This window comes from Desmodus rotundus, chromosome 4, assembly GCF_022682495.2.
Source record: "Desmodus rotundus isolate HL8 chromosome 4, HLdesRot8A.1, whole genome shotgun sequence".
NCBI lineage: Eukaryota > Metazoa > Chordata > Mammalia > Chiroptera > Phyllostomidae > Desmodus > Desmodus rotundus.
Window position 1 is genome coordinate 173508443 of NC_071390.1, and position 25452 is coordinate 173533894.

A 25452-nucleotide genomic window follows, 5' to 3' on the forward strand; every position below is an offset into this window, starting at 1 on the left:
TCCCACGTGCTCCCTGCCACCCCCCACAGCCACAGCCTCCTCCCACCCCATCGACACCCCCCACGGGGTGGCACACGTGTTACAATCCATGACCCAACGCTGACACATCAGTAGGACCCCAAGTCCACAGGATAATGAGGGTTCACTCTTGGTGGTGTACATCCTATGGGCTTGGGCAAGTATGTAACGACACGTATCCATTCTTAGAGTAGACGGAATAGCCTCGCTGCCCGACAAATCTGTGCTGTTTACTCATCCCCCCACCCCCATCACCTCTGCATCAGCGATCTTTCTCCTGTCTTCCTAATTTGGCCTTTTCCAGCATGTTAAGTCATTGGGATCGTACAGTACGTAGCCATTTCAGACTGGCTTCTTCCGCTTAGCGGTATGCATTTAAGGTTGTGCGTGTCTTTTCATGGCCATTTCTTTTCAGTGCTGAATAATATTCCATTGTCTGGATGTACCACGGTTTCTCGATGCACTCACCTGCTGAAGGACCTCTTACTTCCATGTCGTGGTGATTATCAATAAAGCTGCTGAAACATCCACGTGTTGGCTTTTGTGTGGACATAAGCTTTCATGTTCTTTTTTTAAAATAACAGCTCTATTAGACTATAACTTACATACCATACAATTCACCCATTTAAAGTGTACAATTCCACGGTTTTCAGTATAGTCATAGCGTTGCGCAACCGTTGCCACAACCAGTTTTGGAACGTTTTTGTGACCTCAAAAGAAACTTGACACCAATTAGTAGTAACTCTCCAGCCTGTCCACCCCAGCCTTCGGCAACCACTAATGTACTTTTTGTAGATTTGCCTGCTCTGGACACGTCCTATAAATGGAACCGTAAACCATGTGGTCTTTTGTGACTTCTTTCACCTCGCATGTATTCGAGGTTCAACCCCGCAGTAGCACGCATCAATACTTTTTTCTTTTCACTGCTTCAAAACCATTGCATGGCTATCCCACATTTTGTTTACCTCATTATCAGTCAGTGGAGGTTGGGTTGCTTACACGTTTTGGCTGTTATAAATAACGCTGCTGAGGACACCCATGCATAAGCTCATGGGTGGACTTGTGTTTTCCTCTCTCTGGGGTAGATCCGTGAGAGGGGAAATGCTGAGTCATAGGTTTCACCTTTTGAGGAACCACCAGACCATTGGCAAAGCAGCTACACCAAACAGCAGTGTGTAAGGGTTCCAATCTCTGCCGGTTCTCACCAACACCTTCTGTTACCTGTCTTTTTTATGGCAACCATCTGAGTGGGGTGATGACTGGTCCTTACGCAGTGTGTGTCTCTCTGTTTCCTGATGAGTGTGTGTCACTTCTGTAACTGTGAGGGACGTGTTACTCGAACAAATCAGAGGAGTCAAGCGCCCCTCTGGGCGGCACAGCCATGAGCCAAAGCGCATAGCGATGTGGTTCATTGGGGAAATTGGGTGAATTAAGTAGGGTGTAAAGCATCACCGTCGGCCTGGGGAGCTCTGTGATGTGCCGCTCCTGCTGTCCTCTGAGACCCTGGTCCCTCCACAGCTCCACCTGTTTGTCTCCCTAACCCTAGGAAATGCAAGAGAGGACCCCCTCCCTGGCTGGACCCTGGGTTTGCCTCCCAGTCACTCTGGTTTGGGTTTCATGTCACTCTGCCCCGTGCCTGGTGGGCAGCAGGAAACCTCGCATGCATGGACGATCTCTTGGATATTTCAGGAAGGTGCTGGAAGCCACGTTAGAGCTTTACCGGGTCCTCTGACAGGGAACATGACCCGTGGCAAGGCCCGAGCCCGAGCCCTCTGAGCCCTCGCCCTGTTTGCCCTCGCGGAAAGGTGAGGTTCAGCACTACTCCTGTACCCCGACGACGCCGGGTGCAGTTCAACTCGGTGCTTCCAACATCACCAGGGCGCTCATGCTCGCTCAGAACCGGGCTCCCGGGAGCACTGTCCCGGCGGTTGTGACTCCAGGTGGTCGGAGAGAACCGCATGTCAGGCTTGTTTTCCTTTTTAAGTGCAAACCTAGTGATCTGATCGTTGTCTGTGAGCCCGTGACGGAATTCAAGGCCATAGTCAGAATGGCAGTAGTCACCATGAACTGAGGACCTAACGCCCTTCCCTCTGCTAGCCGTTCACTTATGTTATCTTCGCCCTGTTCCACGCAGCAGCTTCCTTGTGGCTTCCCGCTTCCTTGCCTTCCAGAATGTTGCAGAAGCCGTTTCTCACCCAGTTGGTCAGTTCTGCAGTAATAAGGAGGTCGCTCCTGTATTAATCATGTCTTTTATTTTGTATTTTTGATGCTTTGACATCTCAGGGCCTTGTTGACTCTGGAGGGACTGCCCCTCCTCCCATAGTTGGCTACTTCTAGCAAATGTCTGGGCCGATACTGTCTTTCCAAGGCAAACCAACCAATACAGAGCCTGTACCCCCAACCCCCTCTTCTCTAGGCCCTCACACCCAGTTGGATGGTGTCTGGCCAGGCACCAGATAGCTAGGGACAGCCCCTGTGTCCCGGAGCCCACTGAAATTACTCACACTCACCCACCCCAAGCCTGCCTACCCTGCAGGAAGCTCCTTCCTGTGGAAAATGTGATACAGGCTCTTGTCCACGCTTCTCGCTTGTTCCCTCAGCCTCCTGACAGACCTGGGCCCAGTGTGGCCCTGCCTAGCGAGTGTCCTGTGCCTACTGTTTCTAGGGATCTGTGAGGATAACGTGCTTTCATGACAGCCACGTCCTTGTTGGCATGTCTCACTGTCCCTGATGAAACAAATCCCAGCCACTCTTTAAACGCCTCTGGAAACCCAGTCTAGAGCGTGCCCCCACTCCTGACCCTAACCCTGTCCCGCAACATCCTTCATATAATGTTGTAAGCACCTGATTTCCTGCACTGGCTCTCTTTTGGCCTAGAGACCGTTAGAGGGTTTTGTTTCCTGCAGTTTGCCCTGATGGTCGGCCACTTCCCCCAGGCTGGCCAGGAGAAAAGCCCCCCCAGTGTCTGCCTCTAGCACCTGAGCCCTCAAACGCCCTCCCGCCAGCTCTGCGGCTGGCTGCTGCTGGCTGCCGCTGGCTTGCTGGCTGCTGCATCACAGCCCCCGGGCTCAACTTTTCCCCAAACACAGACTGTTGCCCTGGCCATTAGGTGACCTTTTTTGGCCGGCCTCCAGGCAAAGCTGCTATCTAAAAACGTGTTTTCAAATTCCTTGATGTCTGGATCATTTCCCTGCCGTGGCCTGGGCTCCAGGTTAGGTTTCAGTGCCTGGAGGAGAGGAGCGCAAGGCTGCGCGAGGCTGAACTGAGCAGTCTTTCCATTTTAGGGGCAAGTCTGAGGGATGCTGGGATCTTGTTCTGGTCATTTTCAGAACAGAAACATTTCCAGCCCAGTCTCAGGTTGAAGTTTGTTTTTCCTTTTTTTTCCATCTCACATCTCAAAGCAGTGGCCCCTACCTCACAGGCCTTGCTGTGTCTGGCCCCTCGGGAGGCAGAGGGAAGTGTGGGCAGGGGTAGAGAAGCTGTGCCTGCAAGGAAGTCCTGCTGGACTCCTGTTGGAAGGCCGGGCCCCTGGGACCTGGTGAGTGGTGGGTGCCTGAAGGCTGTCCCTTGTGTTCATTTCCTAGGGATGCCATAACAATGTACCACAAGTGAGGTGACTAAAATCAACAGAAATTCCTCCTTTCACAAGTCCAGGAGCTGGAACTCCAGAATCAAGGTTTTGGTAGAGCCAGGTTCCCTCCCTCTGAAGTGTCTCTGGGTGAGTCCCTCCTTGCGCCTGGTGACTCCAGGCATTCCTTGGCTGGAGGCAGTGTCCCTCTCTTCTCTGTGTCTCTGCATCCATCTTCACTTGGCCTTTTCCTCTGTGTCTGTGTCTGCATTTCCCTTTTCTTATTAGGACACCAGTCACAGTACACATGACTCCAGCATGGCCTCATCTGAACCAATTACATTAAGCACACCCCCATGCCCAAATATGGTCACATTTACAGGGACAGGGGTTAGGGCTTCAGCAGATCTTTTGTGAAGACACGATTCACCCGTGAGAGCCCCCTTTTCTACTCTTCTCTGATGGGCTGCTCTTGTGGTTCTTCAGAGCTATCCCCCTCCGCTCACGCCCACCCTGCCACGCCCTGAGACCTGACCTCCCTCGGCTCCTTCTCATCTCTTCATCTCCCACCAGAGGGTTGACCCTGGAGGTCCCTTTGCCTGGCAAGCAGCCCTCTCGGGCAGGATATCTCCTTGGATTCCCTCGGCCCACAAGAAAACTCACACACCCTTGGCCCAGGCAGCCACAGGGGACACCGGCCGCTCCCCTTGCTGCCCTCACCCCTCCGTGTCACCCAGACAGCTCCAGAAAAGGGGACGCCACTTGCCCATGGCCTCCCCCATTCGGGAATGGGTTCAAGCCCTCACTCGGGGTGGTCGCCACACTCTGTCCTGGTCCTGCGGTGGCCCTGGCCTGCCCGCCCTGCGGCAGCTCGGGAGACGTGCCTTGCTGAGGCAGACACCCAACTGCCCTACTTGCCTTCACCACCCCTCCCAGGGTCTCTCCTCCTGCCCCTCCCCTCACTTAGGTTGAGGAATTTACTTTTCTCTCTTCCCCCTCAGAGGAGGAGAAACGCTATAACGTTCTCTCCATCTGCCAGTCTGCTTGGAAGGATAGCCTCCTCTGCTCCGTCTCCGCTGAGTCACAGGAGTGGGGAGCTGGGGTCCAGGTTCCTGCAGATTTGAGCGTTACTGTCAGGGTAGCCACCGCCTCTTTGGGAACGTGGGAGAACCCACTGTCGTCGGTTTGGGAGATGCAGGCAATCTCACTGGACAAGTCTCACCTAGCGTCCTGGAAGACCAAGGCCATTGCTGGTCCCTAGCGAGCACTCAGTACATGGCAGTCTGGAAAGTCCCAGTGCCAGCCCTGGCACTGCCAGCGTTCGACTGCTTCCTCTTCGGCTACATTAGCAGCTCAAGGCTTCAGGGAAGGCTGCACTCCTCCCAAGCATGCTTTCAGGCGCAAGCACCAAGTCGCTACTCTCTCTGAGGTTCTGTGTCACATCCCTCCCTGACCTTGGAGGGATGGGGATTGGGGCAGGTGTGAGTGACATAGGCAGTGACGACCCCCTCATGCAATTGTGTCCTCCAAGGGGGCTTCTCTGACTACTTAATCCCAAGGAGCACACCCCTGCCCAGATGCTCTCTGCTCTCTGCCCTCTGCCCTTCCTCAGCGTGCTGCAGAGCCGTTCTCCCTACCTGAAGTTGTAGTAAATTACAGTTTGTTTGTTTACCTCTCTGTGAAGCTGGGCCCTGTCTGCCTGCGTGTTTCCTGCGACATCTGGGATTTACAGCAGAGCCTGGCATGTGGTAGGTGTGGCGGGTTGAGTGGTGACCCATAAAAGGCATGTCCACCAGAACCTGTGCAAGGCCTTATTTGGGGAAAAGGTGTTTGCAGATATAACTAAGGATCTTCTAATGAGGTCATCCTGATTAGGGTGAGCCATAAAAACAATGACAAGTATCCTTACAAGAGAAGAGAAGGGAGAAGACAATGTGAAGACAGAGGCAGCATGGAGTAAGGCAGCCACAAGCCAAGGAAGGCCTGCAGCCACGGAAGCTGGAAGAGGTAGGGGAAAAACCTTCTCAAGATCCTTGGGAAGGAACACAGGCTTGTCAACACGTTGAATTTGGTCTTTTTGCCTGCAGAACTGCACAAGAATAAAGTTCTGTTATTTTAAGCTACAAGTTTTCAGTAGTTTGTTAGGTACCCCTGAGAAACTAATACAGTAGACATTCAGTTGTTTGCTAAGTGAGTGAATGAATGAGGGATGAATGAATGCATGCATGCAGGAATGAACGTATCATCCACGGCAGCAATGTTCGGCTCCCTTCTGTAGGATCCTGGAGAGCCCACTGCATCCAGAAGTCACCCCTAAAGGAGGAGTAGGTGTCAGGACCACTGAATGTAAGTCCCAGCTGTGCTCTAAGTATCAGTTCCTACTCCTGGCCTCAGTCTCCCGGCTGGAAGATATGGTCCCCTAGGTCCATTGGGGTCTCTGGGATTTAACAAGAGCACTGCTGAGACCAAGAAGATTTTCCAAGCAGCTCTCTGCAGGCCCCAGATCAGAGGCCTCAGCTGGTGGAGGGCCCCGGGACTTCCTCCAGAGTGGGGCACAGGCGCTGTGCCCAGCGGTGGCAGCTGCTGTGTGTCTGCGCCTGTCCACCCTCGGGGCCTTGTGGTTACCTAGCAATCACTCCCTCCCTGGGCTCCCTGCAGCAGATGGGACCAGCTGGCATAGGGCTGGGTGAATTGTCCCCTGGCTGGGAGACAAAATTGTGTGTCTCCAAGGACATTATCTCTAGGTCAGGGTGGGGGACAAGTGGCTTAGGAAGTCACCTCAGTGCTGAAGGCTCGTTTCCCATTGAGTGGATGCAGGGAAGCCCCGTGGTGTTGCCATTTCTCCTAGGAAGTCTGGCTGGCTTCCCCAACACAGAGAATGGGGGGTATCTTGGGAAACTAGTAAAGATCTACAGAAATTTATCCACGGGCTCTGCCTCTGTATTCTCCTGAGAACACTGTTGGATGGCCCAGTCTTGGTTAATTTCAGCAGACTTACATGGGTGTTAAAAGAATTCAGACCTGCAAATATTTGAATTGTAGTTCAGCTGGCCTCAATCTTCTGACCTTTCCAGTGACTGATTCTACTTGGGCAGCTGCTGCCCATGGAGTGATGATTGCCCTGGGCCTCTGGGTCATTGGGGCAGGTCCCAGGGCCTGTGAGCAGCAGAATGGTCTGTGGGACCATGGGGAAGTGCCTAGTGCTCTCTGCCTCAGCGGACTCATTTGGGAACTGGAGCTCACAGAATCCACCGTGCGTGCCTCCGGAGGCATCCAGGCAGCAGGGCTGTTTGAAAACTTCCTAAAAAAGGGTGCGGGGCACTGGGGAAATGGGTGGAAAAGCTGCAGAAGGAGGCTTGGTGTGCAGTAAAGGATTAACGTTGACCAAAGAAAGGTATGGCCTTTGCCTCTGGTCCTGGGAGCTAACCTTAAGTCCCAATAGGAGAGGCTTTTTCACCTGGGGTGGTTTGGGGCTATGGCAGATGGTCTACCCTAACTAAGTGGTCTAGGGTGGGGGCCTTGTGCCAAGCATCAGCAGCCCACCCTCCAGATGAGGGGCTAGTAAAGTCAGCCATGTGGGTCATCAGCTGTGTCCATGTGGCCGACCCCCATAAAAACTCTGCCACCAAGGCTCGGGCGAGTGCCTTTGGTTGGCCACACTCAGCGTGTACTGTCACACATGGTCTGGGAGATGAGAGCGCCATCCGTGACTCCGCCGGGAGAGGACAGCAGAAGCTGCTGCCTGGAGCTGTCCCGGCCCCTTCCCGCTGCCCCTCTTCTTGTTGCTGATTATAATCTGTGAGCTTTTGCTGTGATAAACCACAACTGCGAGTATGACAGCTTTTCTGGGCTCTGAGTCCTTCCAATGAGTATGGAACCTAAGGGCAGCCTGGGGGCCCCGCAGAACTGACATTTGGAGAAAGGATCACACAAAGGAGGTCTCAGCGGTGGGGAACGCCAGAGCAGGTCCCGAGCAATGGTGGGATGGGCCCCCACTGCTGGTTCCCCCGGATGCTCACAGATGCTCCTCCCGCACCCCCACCTCCGGCACTGGCTCTTGTTTCTCCCACCAACACAGGGAGGGGTCTCTAAGGACCCTGCATCTTTGCATCACCCACTCCAGACTCGAAATCCTGGTAGGGAGCATCTGATTGGTTGAGTCTGGATCACATGGTTTCCTAGGGGCTGGAAGAATTTTTGTGGTGGAGGGGACCATGCCCCCATCTGGATGGATACAATGGGACATACCTCCAGTCCCCAAATTGGAGGGGATGTTCTGACGCAGAGCAGCCAGAAAAAGCTACTCACTCCAAATGAGCTGAGCAGTCAGACCATCTCAAAAACTGCTGTGAAATTAAATCACAGAAGGAGACTGCTTAGAAGTAGGCCGGATTCACGGACACATCACCTGTGCAGGTGCCCTGGACCCCGCCCTTGTTGTAACGCCCTCCTGTCACCATCTTGAAATTCCTAATAATTTTTGAACAGGAGACCCACGTTTGGTTTTGTACTAGGCTTTGCAAATGATGTAACCTGTCGAAGGTGTTGAACACCATGGAAATGCAGGGGCTGATTATAACCTTTGTTTTTACTAGCAAATGATCTGATCCATCGAAGTTATTTTCACAGCTGCCTCTTAGTTTTTCAGTGTTTATTTGACTTAGAATGAAAGTACCACCTGTCCCACTTGTAAGAATGCCCCAGAGCAACACCCTCTGTGGTCACCAAAGGCTTTCTAGTCCCCGCACCCACTCGCCTGCTCTGCTGTGGTCAGTCATGCTGCCTTTGAGCTCTTGGTGCCTCCACTTCATTTCTCTTTCCCACGCTGGCCCCCGCCATCCTGCTCTGCCCTGGTTTGCCCCTCTGCTCCAACTGCTGCTTCTTTCTATCTTCCGTTGGCTCCATCTGCTCTACTTCCTCTCTGCCCTTCAACCCTGGATGTAGCCCCAGGCTGAGTTCCTTCTGGTGTTTCCTCTCCAGGTGCACCAGTTCTCTCTCGAGACTTCCAGCAGGACTTGTGGGCAGAAGCTTCCAATGCAGCAGCCCTTACTGGCATCACCACATGGCTGCCACGGCGGGTCTGAGCCTGACGCCATCAGCTCAGGCCACCTCTCCTCTTGCTCTCCTGATTCTGCCCATGTGACCATCAGCCTTCTAGCTTAACGGGTCTCAATTTTCCTGCTTTCATATTGTTATCATACCTAGTACGTGTCCATCAGTGACATCATTCCTATAGTTATTTGCAACAGGGGGAGGGGGCGGTGTCAGAATCTCTGGGCAGAGGGCTGGGGTGGAAACTCATGTAAGTTAGTGAAAGCTCTCTAGAGCTTCTATTAAGATCCCCGAAACGGATGTTGACTCTCTGAAGTTCCAGCCCCCAAACTTCCAGTTTAGAATCACTGCCCAGGATAGGTGACCACCTGTGTATTAGTTATATTTATTCATCTGCTGTAACAATGTTCAAAATAATCAAAGAGACATTTCTGGGTCTCTGGCCACACAGTCCACATGGATGCAAAGCAGGTCTCCAGTAGCCAGCCCAGGACTTTCAAGGACGTAGGCTCCTTCTCTCGTCGTTTCACTCTTCGGAGTGTGGCTTCCAACCTGCCTTCTGCACTCCAGCAATTCTACCTTCCAGCCAGCAGGAGGGGGAGCAGGAAGAAGGGCATGGCCCCTTCGAAGTTGGGGAGGACATTGTTTCCTTTCCATCATCCAGATAATCTGAACTGCAGGAGACAGTCATTATCCCACCCAGAGATGACCCCAGCTAAAGATGGGATGTTCTGTCCCTAAGGAGCTAGTGTTAGTGGGCAAATGGCGTCTCTGTCACAGTCACACAAACAACAGTCTTGCGTGGACTTCCCCGGTGTGTGGCAAAACAGGAAGTGTACCCTTTTGCTTCTTCCATTGTCCCCCCTTCTGGCCTCCAATTCATATGTCACATATTGGAGCTCCAACAGCCTTCTTGCATCAGGTGTATATTAGGATGGGAAAAGCAAGAGCTAGAAAGAGCCTAGGCTATGAGGGCCATCGAGTCCTCACTCTACCTGAGCAGTCCTCCTCCAGACTCCACCAGGAGAGAGAGAGAACCATCTGTCTTGGTTAAGCCACCGTCAATGCATGTTAGGAACTAATCCTCAGGCCTAAAGGACCCAGATGTGACATGCGCCCCAGGCATTGCAGGCACACTCTAGTTGTGACTTTCTTGCCTTTCCATGAACCAAGAGATGGATGAATTTGCACAGCCACCGGAAGTGCTGGGGGATGTTGTAAGAGGGCTAGAAAGAGAAGGTGGGATTTTGGCAAAACAAGTCAGATCCAAGGCCTACGGCCCAGAGGGGAGTACTGGGGACCTGAAAATAGTTTGTAAGCTGTATTTGAGATCCATTTTAATCCAGTTAATACACTTTGGGGGACAGGAAAGGCCTGAAACTAATAGCCAGCCATAAAGATTATTGTCAGTATAATCACACTGTAGCCTGGTGGAGGCTTGGAAACATTGAGATAACAAGGGGGGGGGTGTACACTTGTGCTTGAATGTATGTGTGTGTGTGCTCATGTGTATTGAGTACATTCTGGAAGTGTACTCAGTATGCACTGGCCAAATTCTAAATTGGCAGATGGTAAAATCAGCCTTTGGTCAAAGCCCAGGCAGTGCTGAGTAGTACAATCACAGAATGAAGTTTTAGGAGCGTGTGATGAGATGGTTCTTTCTGCCATGAGACCACCTGGTCCAATTATCTCCTAACTAGATCCTGTCTCCTAACTAGGACAGACTCGGGGTTATCAGTGACACTCCCCAGCCAGCAACTAGGTGTGGAGGGAATGAGTGAATGAAATGCTTCCCAGTGGGGGAGGCCACGACTAACATTCACGAGCTGTAGGATCAGAGAAAACTACAACCATCAGGATCACACTTTCAGGGTCAAGGCCTGCAACAAGAATTCTGATAAAGTTTTTTTCTGATGTTTAAATATATTCAAGTAAAAATCTTACAAAGGTGTTTAAACACATCCAACTGTTTTTTAAAACTTCCATGCCTTGCATCCTAACAGGAGCCACGTGGTCTCATGCCTGGCCATTGTAGTCGCTCTCTAACTGTTCTCACTTTTTCCAACTGACCTCCCTGTAAGTGGTTCGGGGGTTTCATATGTGGACATTGGGCAAGAGAAACACTGTCCTCGAGGGCCCCAAACCAGTGTGACCAGGTGGGAGCCTGGAGCTTGTCAGGTTCTCTGCTACTGGAAGAAAATCGGGGAGAAAATAGGAACAAAGCCCTAGTAACGTGATTTGAGTCACTGGATTCAGCTGTGCCTGCATTGGCCCCCATTCTTTCTGAACACCTAAGTCACCAACTTTTCTTTTGTGCTGAAACTCCTTTGGAGCCAGGTTTCTGTCACTTGCAAACAAAAGGGTTCTGATAAGTGTAATTTTCTCAGTTTCCTCATTTGCCTGTTGTGAGGATCAAATGAACCAATATTGCATAAGAGCTTTGTGAGTATTAAGTAAAATTATTCTTTGTCATGCACCCCCCAAAGGCACTTAATGAGCTAGGGTACTTTTGGTTGCAGAAAATAGAGCATGCAACCTGAGTTAATGTAAGCCATGGCTACTCAAAGGTGTGGTCCACGGACCAACATCAGCATCATCTGGAAGTCTGTTAGGAACACAGATTCATGGGCCTCCCTTCAGCCCTGCTGAGTTCAAATCCCTGTGTTAGAACAAGTGCCCTGGGTGATCCTTATGTACACTGAAGTCTGGAAATAAATGACTTGAGCAATAAAGGGTTTCTTATCTCATATAACAAACGGTACAAAGGTAGCTAGCAGCAGGTGGTTTAATGTTATCAAGGATCCGGGTGCTTTCTACACTGCTTCATGGTTTACTGGAGTTTGTGTTGGGGTTTATTTCCTGGTTGCAAGATGGCAGCCTCAGCCTCCAGCTGAACATATAGCATACCTGCATAGAATCACGCCCAGGAATGGAGGGGCAATTTCTCCTCATATTCAGGGAGAAAAGCCTTTCCCCCAAGTCCCATAAAGGACATAATCGTGGTCACGGGAATAAAGTGACCATTAATGGCTTAGGCTAAGACACCTTCATCACCTGTGACTGCAGAGGAGCTAGCTCCCCTGAGCACATGGGAGAGCGACTACCCAGACCAGGCCAGAGCATTGCCAGCAGGGGAGAAGGGGAGGGAAGGCTGAGGAGTACAACCGGGAAGGTCTGCCGCACGTGTAATAGGAGGGCAGTTGGAATACAGAGCAGTTATGTTGCTTTGTACTCTGATCCCTCAATCAAAGTGAAGTCCAAGTGCTGAGGACCTTCTCCACGTCTTGGGAACTTCATCCATGGGTCATGAATGACAGAGATTTCTCGAGGTGCACCAGATGAGTTTTTGGTTAGCTAGCTCAGAAGGGTCAAGGAAAGAGGTTGGGTGGCCAGAGGCCACCAAAGGAAACACATGCCCCACAGGTCTATCTGGTGTGGGCACTCCAAGCCTTTCCCATCATCAAGGCCACACCCACATACAAAAAACGTTCCCTTTTCAGGGCAGCACATCATAATAGTGTGACACGTGCTTAGTTGCTCCATCACCTATTGGGTGCCTGACATTCTCAAGGGATAGGTTCCAAGGCATAGTAATTTCCAGATTCATGAGTAAGGACCACTTAGAAACCAGAAGGCCCACCTGAGTCCAGGCCAAGCCCCCAGCTGGAGGACATTTGGAGCTTGATTGAGGGGAGGGGCATCCTGCTTTCAGACCCAACTCCCAATTGACAAGCTATCTGGCCTCACCTGCAGGCCAGCCAAGCAGCAAGCAGCCCCAGATGCGCCTTGGTCAGTGGGCAGCCCCACGTCCCGTGGGCTGCCAGGCCAAGGCAACCATGTGGTCCCGTAGTCCCAGGTTTCCCAGCAATGAGGAAGCAGCTCCTGCTGGGAAGTAGCCTATCTCTGGGAGATTGCCAGAAAGACTGAGAATAGCAAGAACAAGCATGCTGTGGAGGGACCTGAGCAGCAGTGGGAACCCTGGGTCCCTGTGGTTCTCCATGCTGAATTATTTATGATGTATGGGTTGGGCTGTGGTTTTAATTAGCATCCTGGGAAAAGGCCGTGGCCTCGCAGCCCTCCTGTGGAATCTCACAGCAAGCTCTATGGGCCCATCGAATTGTTTTGGTAACAAGATCAAATACTGACTGTGGTGAGCTGGCAGCATGGTTGGACGGGGAGAAGCCAGGCCCGGGAGGTCTTCCTTGCTTTATCAGTCCTGAGGCATGTGCCCTTGTTTAGGAGTTGAGATGGCGTGTGTAAGGCTAGACCAGGTGTCTGGCTCCGTGCCTGCTGTAGACAGGGTATCCTGGCGAGGCACCACCCGAGGGCCCTGTGCAGTCTCTGAGCAGCGCCGGCAGCAGAAACCCTGGGGCCAGCATGGCTGCTTCTGCAGCGCTTTTGCCCTGCTCTCCTTTTGGAAGGCCTTCGTGAGCTCTGCACTGTCAGCAAGGCGATGATCGGAGCAGCGACCAAGGGAGGAAGCACACAGCAGCCCTGGGCAACCTGGAAGGCAGAATCAGAAGCATGCAGGTGAGGGCCCTGGCCACGTGATTCTAGATCCCAGATTAGGGGCAGGTTGGAGACACTTACCAGGCCTGCCGAGACAAGCAGCCCTGTCCCCCTATCTGTGTGACCCTGGACACACTTCACTTCTCAGTACCTCTGCTTCCTTCTCTGTAAAACGCAGCAATGATAATGACCTAGCACACCCAGGCCCTCAGAATCCAGGGAGACAGTTGCAGAGTGGTGGATGCCAGGGGCTTGGCGGAAGGGGGGAAGATGGCAAATTCGGAACAACAGCTTAATGGGAACAGGGCTTGCTTTGGGGTAGTAAAGGTGCTTTGGAACTGGACAGAGGTGGTAATTGCGCAACACTGTGGATGTACTACATGCTAGTGAATTGCTCATTTTGAGATGGTTAATTTCAGGGTAACTTTGTGTTATGTGAATTTACTTAAGTTTAAAAAAGAGAGAGAGAACAGGGCTGTCCCCCCAGGTTACTCCTGTTGATCGGCTCCATCCCCCCTCCTCTCCTCCTCTCTGCAGGAGCTCCACTGGAGGACTCCTCCCCCTGATGCTTTTTGGGACCCCTCAGGAGGGGCCGGACCCCCACGGTGGGCCCCACCGCCCCCAAGGAGGAGGAGATATTTGTCAGGCCCTTGGAGCCGTGAGGGACTTTTCTGGATGACAAGCGGGTGTCCCCCACTACGCTCTACACCACAATGCCACCGGATTCGTTCTGCTGCGGGCTCTCCCACCCAAGCCCCGACCAGGGCCCAGCAGAGCCCGGGAGTGTGGCCAGTAAGTGAACCACGTGCCCTTTTCTGAACGGTGTGATGGGGTCGTTCAAGGTGAATTATTTTCTCTGTTAAGGCCCCTCCATCCTTTGAATCTGTCCCCTGTGTCTCCCTGGGCATAAAATTGGAAAGCTGATCTCATGGGGTTTACAAGATGGAAATGAGGTGGCAGAACTGGGAAGTCCCCAGCAATCTCATGGTCTGGGATTTTCTCCCTGCTCTGCTCTCCCTGGGGAGAATCCGCGCAAGGTGCTGGGCTGTGGTGGTCACGCTGGACCTGCGTTGTGGCCTGGAGACCTCAGTTGGGGACCCACCCTGATTGCTGATTTCAGCCACACTTTGGGGGAAACCGGGCTGCTGAGAGAGAGGTCAGAGGCCAGCTCCACGTGGTGTAGAAAGGAAGGCCGGCCCCGGTTTTCATTCCGCTCCTCCTTCCTTCCTACTGGCAACGCTTGGTACCTTCTCAGGAAGAACTCTATGGAGAGAAAACAGAAGGTCTGTTTGAATCTCAGCTCTGCCACTAAAGAGCTGGGTGACTCTGGCTCCCTCCTCTGCTTCCTTGAGCTTGGGTTTCCTTGGCTGTAAAAGGAGGAAATAAGAGCGACCCCGCAGCCCTGAGTTACAGAGGGTCTGGGAGGGCGAGCAGAGGTAACCCAGCAGGCCCCTTGGAGGGGGCCAGTTAAACCCAGATCCCAGCTGTGATGACACCAGCGTGGGAAAGGTGGCAGCCACCAAGAGCCAAGCGTTTTCACTCATAGAAATCTCCTGCAGCCACCTTATTTATTTTCCCAGGGTTAAGCGCCCTGGATTTAAAGAGCTAGAACCTCCCAACAAGTCTTTTGCTGACTTTCGATGTAAATAAGAGCATGTGTTCCGGGCCTTTGTTCCTCCCGGATGCCAGGAATCAGATCAGAGGAGGAAAAGGAGGTGTTTTGTCCCGTGTGTGGGCCCAGGGAGCTAATTGGCACGGTGGCTACCTAACCACAGAAGGGCAGCGGGCCATCCAAATCACACATGCACACACCCTTCTCTGCCTATAGTAGCCCGAGGGTGCAGGCTGTTCTGGGTGTGGAGGAACCCCAGGGCTCCTCGGGCTCCCACTGCCCGGGGAGAAACAGTTCAGTGCAGCGGGAAAGGGCTCGGAAGCCAAAATCCCTGCCCCTTCACAGATATGGGGCCCTGAGAGGGACAGGCAGCCTCTCTGAGCCTGTTTCCTCTCGTGGGGTGTGGATTCATTTGCTAGAGCTGCTGTAACAAAGTGCCACACACTGGGTGGCTTTGATGACAGAAATTTATTTAGCCTCACAGTTCTGGAGGCTAAAAGCCCAACGCTGAGGTGTTGTTAGGGTTGGTTCCTTCCAAGGGCTGAGGGAAGGATCAGTCCAAGGCCTGTCTCCTTGGCTTGCAGATGGTCACCTTCTCCGTGTCTTTTTTACGTTGTCTTTCCTCAGTGTGTGTCTGCCTCTGACTCTAAGTGTCCCCTTTCAGTAAGGACACCAGGCCTCCTGGATTAGGGCCCACTTTAATGGCCTATTCTTGCCTAATTCCCTCTGTAATGACCTATCTCTAAATATGGTACATTACCAGGGGTTAGAACTTCAACGTGAATTTTGGGGTGGGGTGGGGTAGGGACCCAATTCAACTCACCACAAGGTGGCCGTGATGGCGACAGGAGATGGGGGGAAGGAAGTGTTCACAGATCAGTTCCCTTTACTCTCCTGGAGGCAGGGGCAGCCTTCCTCTTGGGGACATTTCTGTTGTCCTCATCTTCCCTGGGCAGGAGAAGCAACTCTTGTAGGATTCTTGTTGGGTGGTTCCCCAGCATATTCCTGAGGCTCACACTGTACCCTCTGTCATGGTCCTGGGCCAAGAGCTCAGCATCAAATGTCACAGTGGTTCAGAAACCTGGTTCAGTGAGTTCTTCTAGACCTGTTTATTCTGCCCTGAGCTTCAGGCCTCTTTACTTAACAAGCAGTCTGGAGTGGTAGCCAAATCCCGGCCCAGAGTCAGGCCAGTGGGCCTGCCAATGCCCCACCCCCACTCCTCAGCATTAACACTTGGCCAAGGTCCGATAGCCTTGGGAATCAAGAAAACGAACTGCACACTTTGTGTCTGGGATATAGTATAATCTTGACTTATATCTATCAAGTTTACATATACTCACTATTTGTCCTCTGTCACGTGGCATGTCCTCTCATGGCCTGTCTTCCTGGCAGCCCATCCAGGCTCTGCTTCTTTTCTGTCCCTTTTGAATTTAGACAACTGCTCTGCGCCATTTGCTTTAGTATCTATTTTATAAACAGGGCAATAGTTCCTTAGCCCAAGGCATGATAGGCAAAGCAGCCAAGTCCCCCTCCTGGGACTACTAGGTCTTCAGGACATCCCCAGTGAGCCCACCGTGCCCCTTGAGCCAAACACCAGCTTCTGCCCTGGGAGGGCTCAGCAGGCAGGTGGGGGCGGGCGGGGTCAGAAAGCAGCCTTGCCAGTCTCCCAGCCCCCTGCTGCAGCGGTGAGCAGAGATGAGCTTTGGGGGCAGGGTCAGACCTAGTCCAGATAAGCCAGGTGTGGCTGTGAGGAACCCTCCCACAGCAGCATCTGTGCCCTTTGAATGACATTGAGAGGACAGTGCTCTGATATGACTACAGGGGGCTCCGATGCCCCGGGATGCTGGACAGAGTCTCCCATAGGAGTGGACATCCCTGATGTCAACCAGGCAGGAAGAGGAGGATGCTGGGACAGGAAGTAGTTTGGAAGGTGGACCCCAAACTGGTGAGGAGTTGCCACTTTCCTATCTGTGGGCCCCTCTGTGGGGACCTGGACCCCAGGGGTAGGGAGGGGATAAGTGTTTTAGGCAGTGGCCACCGCCCAGAGGAAGCTGAGCCAGGCAGAAGGCAATCTTGGGTGGCCTCGAGGGTTCTGAGAGCAGCCATGTTGGTGATAGTTGTCAGTTAATCTGTTTATGTCCCTTTGGTGCTTCCAAGACCCCCTGTAAAATCTTACTAAACAGACCAGCTGGGACTCAGCTGAGCTGGGCCAAACTGAGGGAGGGGTCTGTGTTTAGGGTGAGGTCAGAGGGCAGGAAGAACAGGTGGGGCCTTGTGATGCCAGAGGTGTGATGACACAGGGAAACCTGCCCCCACCCTGGGAAGGCCCCCCAGGGTGGAGAGGCCCCTCCCCGTTGCCAGTACAGGAGAATCAAGGTGAGGATTGGATGAGGATGCTGGTGAAGCAGGTGTGACCACCCATGTGACTTAACCCCGTCTCTGGGCTTTTCTGGGACAAAAGAAATGATCTGAAATGGGCACACTGCGCTAATGATGCAAGCACGTGCTTTGTCTCCCCAAACCCTTATTCCCAGAAAAACACGAATCTTATAGGGTGTGTATTACCCTCCCTGTTTTATAAATGAGGCTCAGAGAGGCTGTGGGGGCTGCCAGGGTCACACAGCTAGCTAGAAGCAGAACCAGGGTTTGAAGTCAGACTTACGGTACATATTTAAAGACTAAATGGCTTATAATCAGTTAAATGGCTTATATTCAGTTAAATTATTTTCATGTCTATAAATTCAGTATGGAATTCTGGAAGGTGATACAGCTGGATATCGACAGGCATGGATCTGTAAACCCTGATTCTAACACACCAAAGGGTTAATTAAAATAGTGTGTCCTTTCCCCTCGGGGGGAAGAAGAACTTCATATGTTCTTTTTGTTTGAGGCGTCTCTGAACTACACAGACATCTGCCTCAAATGAATCAGAACCATGGGACACAATGAGATCCCATTAATCGGTGATGCCTGACTAACAATTTTTAGAGGCCAGTGCAGCTTACCCGGGGTTTAAAAGGGGGAGAGAGGGATTTACAGCAACAATAAGAGCTGATTGCAAGTATTTCTCTGCCAATTACATTTATTCTAGGAAATCTTAAAATTACTAAGTTCAGTAGCTATCAACTGAGCTCATCAGCTGAAGCTGCTGCTTAGAATGGACGTGTTTAAACCTCCACTGAGGCTAAGAATAGAAGAGTAAGAGAATTGCCCTGGAACTGTCTCTTAGGGAAAATTTGGCTCAGCTCCTGAAGAAATAAAACTTTACAACAGTTTAAATGAGATTTTAAAAACTACCCATTAAAAGCATCTTTCCAAATAATGCATTCTGCCATTTAACGGAACTTAATCAGGACATGAAAATTGTTCTTGAAAGCATTTCCGTGAACTCCTTAAACTACATACTTTCAGAGTGAAAAATTAATGCATTCTTAAGATTTCATGCTTTTTTTCCAGAAAAGTCATGTACCAATACGCATCACTTATAAACCTGAACAATGGAAAAACTTTCACCCCCACCCCCCAAAATATATTAAAAGTGGGATTAGATGGAGATACTTTTACATAATTACAGTAATTTTTTTTTCCTTCAAAGGGTTTTCTTCCTTTAATGATAGAGGAGCAGATTTTTTTTAAATAGTAAATCTGGAATTACAGAAAAAAATTTATAAGGACAAAAAGGTAAAAGACTTTTGTCCCCTTGTGCCTGGAGACAATGGGGGCTAACGTGTGTCGGCGTGTTTGCTTCTGCTTTGTTTGGCTTCTTCTAAGCTTGGTTTTTATTGTTTCCGAGTGTGCTGTTAGTTATGGACCACGTTTTGTTCTAGACGGGCTGATCACCTGGCAGATGGAGGTCAAGGGCGGGGCAGGAGGCTGAGCTGCCACCCCGCTGGATCGCTGTGATCCTGGGTGAGTCATTTCTCATCTCCAGGCCCCACATTTACACAGGTCAGTTGTTTACGCAGGTCGGTTCTGAGAATCTGAAAAAAAAGCAACAAACCCTTTGTCCAAAGTTGCACAGAGACCCACAGCCCCCTGCATGCAAGCGCAGCCCCCTGCTCCAAACCCCTTAACCATCCAGGAGCCTCAGGTTCAAAACCCCTGAACGAGGGGATTTTACAGACCCCTTGGCAGTTCACACCCCTGCCTTCTCAGGGAGGCTGCCGCATGCCCCTGATGTTTTCAGACCCCTGTGTGTTCTGAGTGAGAGTTAAGGAGGAAGGAGCCTTCCCAGCACCCTGCCTCTGCCTCCCGCTGCAACCTGCGCACGCTCTGCGAATCTTGCCATCAGGCTGCAGGAAAAGGGAGGTCAGCAGGCTTTCTGCACCATCCCAAGTCCACACTGCCAGGGACACTTAGATGAAAACCGTCACGTGCTGCCTAATGGCGTTTCGGTCAGTGACAGACCACGTGTACATCGGTGGTCCCTTCAGACTGTGACGGAGCTGAATTTCCTGTAAGAAATAGAAGGCTACCTGGTTCAGGAGGAATCCTCTTGCAACAGCCAAAACTACACGTGACAGTCCCCTATCCCTGTATGCCTCAACTTCATTTCTGATTTCTACTGGTCCTCAGGCCACCTTTCATTCCCTCCAGACTCCCTGTGACGGTGACCCTCGCTTTACCCAGCCAGTTTCTTCTCGATATTTCCAATCAGTCCCGCCCACATGCCTGTCCAGGGAGCAGCGTTGATGGCTTCTGTGTTCTGTTTCCGACCGTGTTGGGAGGCAGTGGGGGAGGGGTTGTGTGGTGCATGCTGATGTCCTGGCCTCCACATCACTCCCCCTCACTGCCGGCCTCACCCAGAGCACCTTCCAGCCCTGCGAGCTCGGTTCACGGTCAGCGCCCTGTGCTGGTGCACCGTGTTTAGTCTTTGATACTGCATTCTTACTGCGCCTTTTCCGTGTGTGTATGAATGAGTACTTACCATGGGGCTATGCTGTCTACAGCATTCAGTGCGCTGACAGGCCGCACGGGCGTGTAGCCTGGAGCAATAGGCTGTGCCTCTCGGCCTAGGTGTGCAACAGGCTGTGGCATCTAGGTTTGTGCAAGTGCACACGCTGATGTTCACACAATAAGGGCACTGCCTAGTGACTTGCTTCTCAGAACGTATCCCTGTCATTAAGTGGCATGTGACTGGATTGGGTCAAGGTCAAGAGAAAAGAAACCATCGGTCAAGTCTTAAGGAAGGGTTTTGTTTTCTTGTGCCCCTGTAAAATGGCCCCAATTCCCTACATGCCCTGGCAGGCATTCAGTGCCACCCAGCATGTTGGCTGCGCCCAGGTCTTGGCCACACAGGGTTCACAAGCAGCCAGACAATGGCTAAGAGCCAATGTCCTCAGCCGCAATGTATGGTAACTGTGGCACACCCCATCTCTCCCTCCAGGGACACGGCCAAGCCAGTTCCGAGGCAGTGCAGAACAAGAAGGTTAGTTGCGGACAGAGCTGGGTGCTGGCGGGCAGGGCAGAGGGCCTAGTGGGGCATTTGGGGACCTAGAGGTGAATAGTGCCCTGGGAGGGACTTCTAATTGAGAGTCTGGAAGAAGGGGGAAAGGGATCGAAAGGAAGCTTCCACTTACTTGGTACTTATTGCATCCAACACTATGTATACAGTAATCCTATTATTCAAGCTTCTCAATATGCGGGTGAAATAGGTATTGTTCAGCTATTTGCCCAACAACTATTATGGGCTGGGGACACTGTGCCAGATCCTAGAGAGATGGCAGCAAACAAACACTGAGTCCGTGCTCCCAGGGAGCTCATTTGCTAGTGGGGGAGCAGGCAAGAAAAAACTGGGTGAATAAGCATGAGATGACAGGTGAAAGTGACCCAGGGAAAAGCCAGGCTACCTCAAGTGACAGCTAGGGGTGTAGTCAGGAGTGGCCTCCAGAGCTGTGCGTGGCGGGGACTGAGATCCCAGGCCAAGGGCACAATCAGGCACAGCCTGAGGGGACATGTGCTCGGCCCTGGTAGGGATGGCAGATGATTACGGGCCACACTGGGTACCTTGGCTGTTATGCTAAGTGTGGGTTGAGATGGGGACCGTCATGGGTTTTTAAGCAAAGGAAAGACAGGCTCTGGCTTCCATTGAGAAAGCATCGCTCTGGCCTCTGTGTGGAAAGTTAGGCCCCAGGCAGGCAGGAGAGAGAGTGGAGGGCACATTATGACTTCTCATTTACAGATGAAGACTCAGGAACATACTTCAAAAATCTGATCATACCACGACCATCCTGAATCTTTGTGCGAATGCTGTTCACCTTTAGAATCGAGCATGAGCTCCCAGACAAGATCCCACAGGGCCTGAGTCGGCTTCCCTCCCCCAGATCCCCAGCTACCCCATTGCCTTGGGCTTTCCCTCTACCTAATCCTTAAGAGGCTCACATTCCTGTACTTACCTGGCTTTTGGGCATCTTTCCTGATACCTGCAATGCCCCCGTCCCACCTGTTCACCTGGCTAAGTCAAATCCTTGTCTTCCTTCATCTCCTTAAACACCTTTTCTTAGGGAAGCCACTCCTGTCCCCATCAACCAGGCCAGGTGTGCTGAGTACCTCTGTAGGGTCCCTCTTCCAATGTGGCTGCATTCTCCACCTTTGAGAATCCCTGTTCTTTGTTAGCCCCACCCTGGATGCTGGAATGCCCAAGGGCAGGCTGGCTCCTGTCTTGTTCACCCCCTGCACTGTAGCCAGGTGCATGATCTGGCATCCAATGTGAACACTTGACCAGACTACTTTGTGAGTTGAATAGAACGTTTGCTTCAAGATCACACAGCTGATAGGTGGGAAGAACAGGGTTTAAACTTTTATTTATTTATGTTTGTTTATTTTCTTTTTATTGAACTTATTGGGTTGACTGTAGTTAACAAAATTATACAGGTTTCAGGTGCGCGATTCTACAACACATCATCTGTACACTGTGTTGTGTGTTCACCTCCCCAGTCACGTCTCCTTCCATCACCATTTACCCCCCTTTACCCTCCTCCATCTCCTTCCACTCCCCTGCCCCCAAACCCCGGTGAGGACCACACTGTTGTCCGTGTCTGTGAGTTTCTCTCTCTTTTTTTTCTTTTTTGCTCAATCCCTCCACACTGCCATCAAGCCCAACCCCCCGGACGGCTGTCAGTCTACGCTGTGTCACTGTGAGTCTGTCTGCTTTGCACATTAGTTCATTTTGTTCATCATGCAGCCTCTGGTCACAGATTGTTCTAAGTGGGGCTGTGGGGAGGGGATCGGAAAAAAAGTCAACAGAATCTCAGTCCCAGCGAAGGGGCTGTTATTACATTATTAGAGTCTACTCAAAGGTTTAGAGGTAACTATGCATTTCCTATTTCCAGTGCTTATTTGCATTTTAATTAAAAATAATTAATGTTTAAAATTTGTTTGTCTCCGTAGAGATCATAAACCCCATTAGGGCTTCTATGTTATAATTTTCAAGAAATTAAAAACATGATTTCCATGCAAATATATAGTGACACATGTCAAAGATTTTACCCAGTTCATTAGTTAATGAGGGAGCTAGTAAGATGTTACAATTGGTTCAAAGGATCCTTTGAAGAACAGACATTTATGTAGGCACTCAGGAATGCTGACATGAATTTTTGCTAATAGTTGCAAAACTTGTCACTATCCTATAGGGCAACAAAATTGTATGTTTAGGATCACATTTCTACATGGTAGAAATGAAGTGATCTCTACTGGAGAACATTCATTGGCATTGGCATCGTTTTTGTACAATGTAACTTCTATCCTTAAGAGTTGTGCTATAGCCTAGTCAATAGAAATACAGTGAAAGAAACCTATCTCTGTGGAATCCAATAATTTCTAGAAGGTCTGTTCAATTATGTCCCTCACTCCATGGAAAACACAGTCAGGCTTCTCCTTTGTTCATCCCCAAGTCTTGGAGAATTTCTTTTGAAGGACAGAGATCAGAATATGTCCAGCTCCTGTGGCCTTTCTGGCCTGGAGCCTTGCAAATCCGTGGGATATATTATGTAATGTTTGTGGGATGAAGTTAAAAGAGGAGATAAGGGTGAAGGACAGCTTGACAGAAAAAAAGAAAGAACAGAAATAATGGCTGCCATTTACTTCATTGTCAAGTGTGTGTACCAGGGATATTACCTGTATCATATCATTTAATCTTTGCAAAATCTCTATTTTGTGTGTGAGGAAACTGAAGTTCAGAGAGGGGAAGTATTGATTTGGTGGCTTTAATGTTTCATGTTCTCCTCTATAAGGGGGTAGTTCTCTGCCATATCTGCGCCTGGCTCACAGAACATCTTGAATGCCTGTATAAGTGAATGAATGAATGAATGAGTGAGTGAATGAATGAATGAATAGGGTAGCAAAGCTAGGACCCATTCTCAGGTTTTTTCGAACCTCCACATCCCATGCTTTCCCCACTATCCCTTAAAAAATAGCTGTTCTTTATAAGTACCTGGGTGGAGCTATAATTTTTTTATGTTGTATTATGCATCTTTTATTTTATTTTATGTTTCCCAATGTAATTGAGATCTAACCAATATATAACATTGTATTAGTTTACAGTATAAATCACAATGCGTGGATATAGGTATACATAATTGTGAAACGATCACCGCAGTAAGTTTAGTTAACATCCACCGCTGTGCACAGTTGTAAAATTTTTCCTTCTATGTGATGAAAACTTTTAAGATACACTCCCTTGGAAACTTTCAAATATACAACACAGTATTGTTGGCTGTAGTCGTCATGTCGTACGTACATCACAAACCCGGAACTGATTTACCTTATGACTGGAAGTTTGTCCCTTCTGACCACCTTCACCCACTTCCCTGGCTCCCCAGCCCCAGCCCCTGGCAACCACAAATTTAATCTCTGCTTCCTCCAGTTTGGTTTTATTAGATTCCACATAGTAGTGAGATCATATGATATTTGTCTTTCTCAGGCTGACTTCACTTAGCATAATGCCCTCAAGGTTGGATGAGCCTATTATTTAACCCCTTAATTGGTCTGTCAAAAAGAAAAAGAAAAAGAAAAAAAAGTGTTTTAATTAGCAGAAAGTTTCCTGAGGTTAAAATAACTATCTTATTACAGCTTTAGTGGGAGATAAAGTATGAAGCAGAAGAGAATTTTGCAGACAATGCTGTTTTTAAAAGTCTCCCAATGAGTTTGCTGTCATTTTTACTGTTCCTATTTTTGATCTTCTTTTTCTTAGGTAAGGATGGAGTGGAGTGGGGGGGAAATGGGACAACTGTAATAGCATCATCAATAAATATATTAAAAAAAAAAGTCTCCCAATGAGGAAAATATGCAAGGATAGTAAAAAAGAGGAAAGACTGTGTCTGAAAAAAGATTTTTTTTAGTAAGTAAGTTCTGAGTCAGTAGGTAATGACTCCATCCAGCTCGTGATCTGCAGTAGGTACTAAGTACATATGACTGGCTCCCTGGTGCCTTGTAAGTACTTTCAGGTAATGATGAGAAGTGCAAATGAGTGGTTATTTAGGGGAAACTAATAATAGTAATTATTTCCAGAGGAGTAAAATACTGCTTAGCAAAGGTGTAAGTTTTGCTGTTGTACAAAGTACAAATTCCTGGGTGAACCTTTTATGGAATGTGATTTCAAAAATGAAAATCTGAAGAATCAGAAACGGTGGAGTTTCCCGCCTACCTCCTTCTCTTCTGCAATCTCTCACTAGCATTTTGGTGGAAGGAAGCTCACCTTTGTTGAGAAAATGAGAGCGAGTGTCCTAATGCTTTATAATTCTCTGCTCTTCCGCTGCCCTCATTTTTTCCCATGTGGTTACAGAACACAAACTCTAAATCTCCATTTGAGTCACTGCATGTGGAAAATGAAGAGGGACAGACCCAGACGAAAGCACGCCATGGAGATGAGGCATTTATTTGAAATGGTTACCTGAAGACAGATTCAGCACATACAATGTAAAACTACCCCACACCTACCCCCATTAAAGTGGGACAGAGTTCGCCAACTTCTCCCCAGAGTACACGCTTGCTCGGAATCCAAGCTCTGAGGCACCTGGCCTCGGGCTGGCCACCCCTCACCTTCTTCCTTCCCTTTGGTCCAAACTGAACTGAAGTGTTCCTTCTCTGCCTTTGAATTAATATGCAATGGGCTTGGTGGATGACTTACAAATTTTACCTGATGTTTTTCAAAGTACAAAAAGAATGTTTCCTTGGTTTTTGGTTGTCAGACATCAGAAATGTTATTTTTGGGATCAAAGCCCAGAAGCAAGGAAGGAGGGGAGAGAAAAATGAACAGGACATCATGAGGTAAAATATCTGTAAGAGAATGCTGGCTTGCAGGATGCCATTCTCTTCAAAACTAGTTTAATTTCTTTTATAAAAAATATTTTATTTATTTATTTTTAGACAGAGGGGAAGGGAGGGAGAGAGAAAGGGAGAGAAACATCAGTGTGTGGTTGCCTCTCGCACACCCCCTACTGGGGACCTGGCATGCAACCCGGGTATGTGCCCTGACTGGGAATCGAACCAGTGACACTTTAGTTCACAGGCAGCACTCAATCCACTGAGCCACTCTGGCCGGGGCAAAACTAGTAGAATTTCTATTTAGAACAATATCTCTCTCTTTTTCTTTCTCCTTCTCCACACACACTTCTCCCGTTTTCTCCTCTCTTGTTGGCTGTCTCTTACACATATTGCACATTTTCAGTCTTAAAAAGGCAGGCCAGTGGCAGCT

The 25452-nt window shown here is 50.0% G+C and overlaps 1 protein-coding gene and 1 long non-coding RNA gene across 2 annotated transcripts in view; one reads left to right on the plus strand and one right to left on the minus strand.

Annotated features, from left to right (window-relative positions):
- The first annotated feature begins 13043 nt into the window (after positions 1-13043).
- PROM1 (prominin 1) overlaps positions 13044-25452 on the plus strand; it is a 105454-nt gene continuing 93045 nt past the window's right edge. The window contains exon 1 of the mRNA XM_045182695.3: positions 13044-13168. The gene's annotated coding sequence lies outside the window, so the exon portion shown is untranslated. The remainder of the gene's footprint in view (positions 13169-25452) is intronic.
- Positions 13073-15802, minus strand: LOC123478000 (uncharacterized). The gene is made up of 3 exons (XR_006653092.2): positions 15583-15802; positions 14250-14410; positions 13073-13141 (listed from the first exon to the last, which is right to left on the minus strand). It is a non-coding gene; the product is annotated as an uncharacterized lncRNA (long non-coding RNA).